The sequence below is a fragment of the Chlorocebus sabaeus genome, chromosome 2 (genome assembly GCF_047675955.1).
Source record: "Chlorocebus sabaeus isolate Y175 chromosome 2, mChlSab1.0.hap1, whole genome shotgun sequence".
Classification (NCBI taxonomy): domain Eukaryota; kingdom Metazoa; phylum Chordata; class Mammalia; order Primates; family Cercopithecidae; genus Chlorocebus; species Chlorocebus sabaeus.
In genome coordinates, this window is record NC_132905.1 from 69,054,012 (window position 1) to 69,062,945 (window position 8,934).

General features: G+C 45.0%; 1 long non-coding RNA gene across 1 annotated transcript; it reads left to right on the top strand.

The window, feature by feature from the left end:
* Positions 1 to 6,400: 6,400 nt before the first annotated feature.
* On the top strand, positions 6,401 to 8,489 carry LOC140710451 (uncharacterized). Its single transcript, XR_012091471.1, has 3 exons — positions 6,401 to 6,452; positions 7,560 to 7,705; positions 8,290 to 8,489. It is a non-coding gene; the product is annotated as an uncharacterized lncRNA (long non-coding RNA).
* Positions 8,490 to 8,934: the final 445 nt, after the last annotated feature.

Here is an 8,934-nt window from a genome sequence, read left to right on the forward strand (position 1 = left end):
AGAGTCTTGCTCTATCGCCCAGGCTGGAGTGTAGTGGCATAATCTTGGCTTACTACAACCTCTACCTCCCAGGTTCAAGCGATTCTCCTGCCTCAGCATCCTGAGTAGCTGGGATTACAGGCACCTGCCATCATGTCTGGCTAATTTTTCTATTTTTAGTAGAGATGAGGTTTCACCATGTTGGCCAGGCTGGTCACGAACTCCTGACCTCAGGTGATCCTCCTGCCTTGGCCTCCCAAAGTGCTGGGATTACAGGTGTGAGCCACTGCGCCCAGCCTATTTTGGCAAATATATATATATATTTTTTTGAGACAGAGCCTCACTCTGTTGCCCAGGCTGGAGTGCAGTGGCACAATCTTGGCTCACTGCAATCTCTGCCTCCTGGGTTCAAGCAATTCTCCTGCCTCACCCTCCTGAGTAGCTGGCACTACAGGCACATGCCATCATACCTGGCTATTTTTTTTTTTTTTTTTTGTATTTTTAGTGGAGATGGGGTTTCACCACGTTAGCCAAGATGGTCTCCACCTCCTGACCTTGTGAGCTGCCTGCCTTAGCCTCCCAAAGTGCTAGGATTACAGGCATGAGCCACCGCACACGGCCAGCAACATATTTTCTAGGCCATCCTATGTGTTTCATGCTGGATCTCGTCATCATGTCCTTAATAAATCACTTACACATGAATCCTTGTCTCAGGGTGGGTTCTGGGAACTCTCCCTGAGACACTTCTCTTCCAAGTTTCAGAATCCGTTATCCATCCATACATTTGTTATGCACACTAGCGGTCCTACAGTTATCACACGACCCCAGAAAAATTCCAGATCGTATTTGCCAGGTCTGCTCCAAGTTATGCACAATAGTAAGAAAATAATACAGTGAACCTTCACACACTCATTTTCTCGATCCAAGAATTATAGAAATCTCAGCATACATGAGGGAGCTTTGTAGGGTGAAGGAAATATTCTATATCTTGGCTGTGGTTTTGGTCATACAACTGTATGTATTTGTCAAAACTAATTAAACTTTAAATGGGTGAACTTTATTGTATGTAGACCTCAATACACCTGATTTAAAAACAAATCTTGTCACATGTTTTATTTTTCTCTTTTCTTGTTTGCTTGTTTGTTTGTTTGTGTTTCTGAGACAAGGTCTAACTCTGTAGCCCAGGCTGGAACGCAGTGGGGTGATCATGGCTCACTGCAGCCTCAACCGGTCTGGGCTCAGTGATCCTTCCACCTCAGGGTTCTCCCTCTTTTCCCCCTGAGTAGTTGAAACTACAGACATGTGCAACCATGCCAGGCTTTTTGTTTGTTTGTTTTTTCTGCTTCGGCATCCCATAGTACCAGGGTTATAGGTGTGAGCCGCCATACCTGGCCCATTTATCCCTTTTCAGTATGCTGAAGTAACAAAGTAAATCCCCAAAATCTTGTCATTAAATCTCTACACACTTCAGTACATATTAATATGTCTAAAAATGGTTACTATTTTCTCATGTAACCACAATACAGTTATTATGCCTCTCAAAATGCACACTACTTATTTGGTAACATACTAGATGTAATATTCAGTCCATAATAAAATTTACTTACTTAACTCCAAAGTATCTCTTTATTGTTGGTTGGCACAAATCAAGATTCGAGCAAGTTCTCCCCATGACATCTTGTTGTTACATCTTGTAAGTGTTATTAAATCTACCGCAGTCTCCATTATTTTCTCTTTTAATCCCCCTTCCCTTGGTTTGTTGCAGAGACCTGGTCGATTGTCTTGGAGAATGTCCCACATTCTGCATTTGTCTGCATGCCTCCTTATGGTGTCATGCTCTTGTTCCTCTATTCCAAGTGAGTGGAAGTTAGCTGGAGAAGTTTGATTAAATTCAGGATCAACTTTTTGTGATACGAGTATTTCCTAGCTGGTGCTATGTGCATTTGCACAGCATCAGGAGGCAGATGATGTCTAGTTGAAAACAGGGCTTTGGATTTTACAAGCTAGGCTTTGGTAAGAAAAGGAACACATTTTAAGGTAAGAAGTGATAAACGTTATAGGGTAAAATGCTGCAGGGTAGCGGCTGGGAGTGCTGGGCAGAAGATGTTACAATTTTGAATCGGGAGGTTGAGTCAGATCTCACTGAGAAGGTGTATTAGACCATTCTTGTACTGCTATAAAGAAACACCTGAGACTGGGTAATTTATAAAGAAAAGAGGTTTAATTGGTTTGCGGTTCCACAGGCTGTGCAAGAAGCATAGCGACTTCTGTTTCTGGGGAGGCCTCAGGAAACTTACAATCATGGTGGAAAGCCAAGGGGAAGCAGGCACATCTTACAGCTGGAGCAGGAGGAAGAGAGAGGGAAGGAGGAACTATACACTTTTAAACAACCAGATCTCACAAGAACTCACTCACCATCAACATAGTACCAAGTAGGGAAATCCACCCCCATGATCTAATCACCTCCCACCAGGCCCCACCTTCCCAACACTGGGAATTACAAATTGACATAAGATTTGTGCAGGGACACAGATCCAAACCATGTCCAAAGCTGATGTCTGAGAAAAGACATGGGGGAGCTGAGGGAGCGAGTCAGGAGGATATCTGAGGATTCATGTTCCAGGGAGAGGACAGAGTGCAAAGGCCCTGCATATTTGAGGAACACAGAATGGGGAGGGTGGCTGGCGTGCATGGAATGGAGCAGCTAGAGGGGCAGTTGAGCTGAAGGTCCCAGAGGGATGGACAGGGGTAGATGGTGTAGGGCCTCAAAGCATTGTAGACTTTGACTCTGAATGCTATAGAGGAGCCCCTGGAGGGCTCAGGGTTCAGAGCAGGGAGCTGACTTGATCTGACTTGGGTTTTTAAGGAGCTGTTCTGACTGCTGTGCAAAGAAGAGACTGTGTAGTGCTGGGAGACAGAGCGAGGTGACTGTGAGAATCCAGGCAGCATGCAATGGGGGACCTGCTGGAGGTGCTGGCAGTGGAGGTGTGAGAAGCGGTCATATTCTGGATATATTTAGAAGTTTAGGATTTGCCGACAGATTGGATGTGAGGTGAAAGGGAGAGAGAGTGGAGTTAAAGATGTCTCTAAGGTTTTAGCCTGAGCCACAGCTGCCAATCAGTGAGGTGGGAAAGACTATAGTGACATTTTAGGTACCATCTGCTAGTCCTGCAATGTCACGACCTGCTTGGTCGTCCGCAGGTGGGTTTATTGCTTTTCATTTCTACCAAAAAGTCCTGTCCATTGCAGCCTTTGGCAGAACTTTTCACTGAGAGCCCTGGCTCTAATCCTACTGAAAAATCACCTACATTTTTTTCCCCTTCCAGCTTTACTGAGGTATAATTGACAAATAAAAATTGCATATATTTAAGATGTACAGCATGATGTTTTGATATATGTATACATCATGAAATGATTAACACAATCAAGCTAATTAGCATATCCATCACTCATATGGTTACTTTTTGTGCATGTGGTGGGAACATTTACGATTTCTCTTAGCAATTTCAGGTATATAACACATTATTGTTAACTATAGTCACCACGCTGTATGTTAGGTCTCCAGAACTTGTTCATCTTATACCTGCAAGTCTGTACTCTTCAGCCAACATCTCCCCATTTCCCCCAAGTCCTGGGAATCACCATTCTATTCTGCTTCTATGTATTTGACTGTTTTGGATTCCATATATAAGTAATATCATGCAATTTTTCTTTCAGTGTCTGGCTTATATCATTTAGCATCAGGTCCTCCAGGTTCATCCAGGCTGTCACAAATGGCAAGATCTCCTTTTTGAAGGCTGAATGATATTCCATTGTAATTTATGGAAAACAGTATGGACGTTCCTCAAAAAATTAAAGAAAGAACTACCACATGGTCCAGCAGTCTCTCTTCTGGTTTATATGCCCAAAGGAAATGAAATCAGTGCCTCAAAGAGATATCTGCACTCATATTCATTGCAGTATAACTCACAATTGCCAAGATATGGAGATAATCAGCTGCTTTGCGTAAGGTTAATGGTTGGTTTCTCCATGGAGATCTCCTTCAGGGGTCATTCATTTTGAGTGCTTGTTTAGGAGATGGAGAAACTATTTTTAGAAAAGGGTGGAAGATGAAAAACATTCTCAAATATATGACTAGATAGAGATCCTTTCAGAATGAATGCTGGGTAAACCACTATTTATATTCATAAGCTTTCAGTACAGTAGATGGCTGGAAATTGGGAGATGGGGAGGGATTTCTCAATGGATGGATGACCTTGGTTATATCACGTGACCTTCCCAGGCATCAGTTTCTATCACCTTAAAGTGGAAATCTGACAGTAATTATCTGGGAGAGCAGAGATGAGGATTACATGAGATAACTCATATTTGTACTCAATAAATAGTTATTATAATTGGCAAAATAAGGATATTGTTTTGTGTGACTTTTCCCACCTTTCCCCAGAAAAATGGCTGCTCCCATATATGTATATGAGTATATCCATATATATATAACCTTGAGGTAGGTTCTGGCTCTGTTGCCCAGGCTGGGGTGTAGTGGCATGATCTCAGCTCACTGAAGCCTCTGCCTCCTGGGCTTAAGTGATCCTCCCACCTTAGCCTCCTGAGTAACTGGGACTACAGGTGCACACCACCATGCCTGGCTAATTTTTGTATTATTTTTGGAAGAGATGGGGTCTTGCCATGTTGCCCAGGTTGGTCTTGAATTCCTAAAGGGATATGGCACCAACCTTGTGAATTGTTTGCTTATGTTTTTCTAAAATTTCTACTACTTAGTTTCAATTACATTTTTCCTAGCATGGAGTAATAAAAACATTTTTGTAATGGACAATTTCAAGCATATTTTTGAAAATTAGTTTTGAAAGTAGATAGTATAGTTTTATGAATTTCTATGTCCCCACTAGCCAACTCCAACAATTATTCCTACACAGCCGGTCTTGTCTCATCTATAATCCCAGTCCACTAAGGTATTTTGAAGCAAATCCAGACTTTATATTATTTTATCCATAAGTATCTTAGAAGATAAAAGAAAAAGACTTTTAAAAAACAATAACAATATAGAACAAAGGACATTTATTTTGGATCCTGGCTTGTGGACTGGAGCTAATTCCTGGATTATTTTGTCACTATTGACTTGCTACCTGGGCCGTGCTTGCCTCACTCAACAAAAGAGTGTACACTAGCTATTCTGTTTCCATGCTCTGGGCCTGTATTTTGAAAAGAGGGTTTATGTATTCAACAAATATTTGCTAATTCCTACTACAAGCCAGGACTGTGCTATGCACTGGGGAGTCAGAGATAAAACACCCCAAACTGGGAGAGAATCAGAAAAATCGGCCTCGATACAAACATAAATATAAATACAGCCTGATACACTTTATGGCAGTGGTATGTACAGGTTGTTTTGTGTCTGAGAGGTATTTCTTTCTCTTGCCCACAATTTAAAAAGGTACCTTGATTGTGATTACATTTCAAGTATTGATTAGGAATCAATTTAGGCTATATAATATATAGCCCATTTTAGGTATCTAAGGTTTATCACAAATTAACTCATAAACTAAAGAAGATGCCTTTATCACCGCCTGCAACTCCAGTGAAACAGGTAGAATTATTTCCCTTCAATTTTCTCCCCAACTCTGCACTCATTGCTCTGGTTTGGTAGCGAAAACACATCAAATGAGTTCTGTTCTTACCAGTGAGGGAAGGACAAGAGAGGGGACACAAGATGAAAGGCAGGGAGGAGGAGACTCCCCAAATCTCAACCTCTGGGAATTTCACACTTATCATCTGGGCTCCAGTTGGCCTGGGGCCAGTGGGTGGTGGCAGAAGCCTCCTTGGGGCAGGGGTTCCTCAATCTTTTCCGTCCCCTCCTTTTCCTCCATTTGTCTCCTTGGGTCCCTGGCACCTGCTGAGTGAGAAGCCCAGATCTGTGTTAGAAGCTGCTGCTCTCTGGCCCAAGAAGGGCAGTGGTCTCTGGATTAGGGAATGGAGGGATGGCTGTTCCCAGGATCGTCCCTCTCCCTCTGCCTGTGTGTAGCCTTGTGTGCTCAACCCTCCACCCCAGGGGCCCTGAGACTACTATCATGAGGCCCAGGCCCTGAGCTGCAGAGCTGGTTAATTAGCACCGGAGCCCAGGAAGCCCCATCTGTTCCCAGCACTTGTGTTGCTTTGATCTCTTCACTTCCCTGACTCCCAGGCCAGGAGAGTTCTCCCCCTCATACCCTGCAATCCCTGGAGATGTGCTCCCCCCAACCCCAGCCCAAAGCACCTTTTCACGGGGCCATAAGGCAGCTGTCATGAGGTAAATCCCACTCTTTATCCCACCAGCAGGACAGGTAGGGACAGGTGGGAGGGATATGGGAGGAGATGGCTCCCACTGGTGACTGCCGGACCCTCCCCTCACTGGCCACAGAGAGAAAAGCCCCAGAGCTTCTGGAACATCTTCCCTCAAGGGTCGCAGACCATTCAACGAGGCATTTTCCCCATGAAATCCCTTATCTTTGAGAATCTCTTCTCTTCTTTGTGCTCACTATATGGGTGGATGAAGAACCACTCTCCACGTGGTTACTCAATCCAGAAGGGCGGCTGTCTGTCCAAATGTGTCTCTTCCTTTCACTTCCTCTATCCAACCAGCTTCTTCTGCCCACTTCCCTTTCATGCCCCTCCCACATGCTCTTGGCTCACCGTTTTTCCTTTAATTTTTTAAAGACAGGGTCTCGCGCTATCACTTAGGCTAGAGTGTGGTGGCATGACCATGGCTCACTGTAGCCTTGAACTCCTGAACTCAAGCTATTCCCCCATCTCAGTCTCCTGAGTAGCTGGGACTGCAGGCACGCACCACCATGCCTGGCTAATTTTTTATTTTTTGTAGAGACAGGGATCTGACTTTGTTGGCCAAGCCGGTCTTGAACTCTTGGCCTTGAGCAATCCTCCTGCCTCAGCCTCCCAAATTGCTGGGATTGCAGACGTTTGCCACTGCGCCTGACCTGGCTCGCCTTTTTGCTCCTGGGTGTTGCTCTGACAACCGCAACAAAAAGCTGTCGCCTGACAGCTGTGGCAGTAGGTATCTGCTGTGGCAGGCTTTCTGTCCAAGCCTGTAGTGACTTGCTTAGCTCTTCTGACTTGTGTGTAAACTTGGAAGCTCAAGGCAGGTGGCTTTCCTTGGGGGCAAACTTTGACCAATAGGGGCAGGAGCTGATGGGCTTATCTTCCTTCCATCCGTGTCTTGGGTGGACAATTCTGAGGCATCTTTCACATGCTTCCTCAGAGGGTCTCCAGGGGATCCAGTCCCAGCAGCCCACGGAGGTAACCAGGCCAATAATACCACACTGGGGTGCCTCTTTCTCCTCCCTCTATTTTTTAAATTTTAAATTTTAAAATTTTTTTTGTAGAGATAGGGTCTCCCTATGTTGCCCAGGCTGGTCTTGACCTCCTGGCCTCAAGCAATCCTCCTGCCTCAGCCTCTGAAAGTGCTAGGATTACAGGTGTGAGCCACCGCACCAAGCCCACCTCCGTCTTTCACTCCTCCCAGCCCCCATTGCTGTTCCTTGGCATCAATTCCTAAACAGCCTGCACAGCAGCCCTTGTCACAGGTCCTGCTTCTGGGGGGAGCTCAAGCTAGGACACCCCTGGAACACTCGCCAAGTCTCTTCCTTCCTGTCCAACACCCAACAACACTTCCCTAAGTCACAGCTGCACCGCCTCTCATCTGGACTGCTCACAGCAGGTACCTAGCTGATTTGCCTCTAATCTTGTTCTATTGTAATCCGTTGACACAATTTAGCCAGGATGGTCTATTAGCCATTTAGTCTATTAAATGAAAATCTGTCTATGCCACTTTTCTGCTTTAAGTCTTTGAGAAGCATCTCATTGCCTACAGAATAAATTCCAAGCTCTGTAGCATGGAACACGAGGCCGAGTTAGGCAGAGCACTTGAACCCAGGAGACTGAGACCAGTCTGGCCAACATGGCGAAAACCTGTCTCTACAAAAATACAAAAATTAGCTGGGTCGTGGTGGCGTGCACCTGTGTTTCCAGCTACTCAGGAGGCTGAGGTGGGAGGGTTGCCTGAGCCCAGTAGGTGAAGGTTGTAGAACATGCCACTGCACTCCAGCCTGGGCAACAGTGCCAGATCCTGTCTGAAAAAGAAAAGTAGTAATATAATAAATAAAAATAAAACAACTCCGTGGTGTGGTCATGCACTGTCAGACCCTGGGCACTATGAACAAGGTGGTTTTGGGGGATACAAAAAAGGATGCCAGGTCCTTACCTTCAGCAAGCTTTTTATCATCATTTTATTATCTCTCACAGGTGGAGTCAGGATCAAAATATCCAAAGAATATACAGGAAACGAGTATGTGATGATAACTGGAGCAGCTCAGAATCAGAACTTGAGCAAGACCTGGGCTACTTTGATTTTCTGAAGGTCCCAAAATATTAGGGGCTAAAAAGGAAAAAAAAAAAAGAAGGAATACCAAAACAAAGTTGCATAAAGTATGATATATATTACATGTTTGCAGTGAACAAGTGAACAGTTTGACACGTCAAAGACACAATGTCAGAGCATTTAGCCTTGGTTGGCGATAACCTGAAAAGCAAAGCCTTCTGGGAATGTGAGCTCCAGTTCTGGGATGAACCCTGAAAGGACAGAGTGAGTCACACATGGTGGCCAGACCAGGGGTAAGGGGTGAGCACTGCTGGGCACCATCCTGCTGGAAGCACCGACAATCTCCCACTGCACAATAACTGGTGTAGGGGGGCCGGACGGTGTGAGGGTCAGGAAGGGGAGGGTCCACCCAAAGTAGGCTAATGGAGCAGTTGGTGACCCTATTTCCCCAGCTTTCAGCCAGAGATATCCCAGATGTCATGGGAGAGCCATTGGATGCTCTCAGCTCTGAATGTTCATGCCTCTGCCACCCTTAGCGTCAGAGCAGTGAGTTCCATCCAACATAGCAA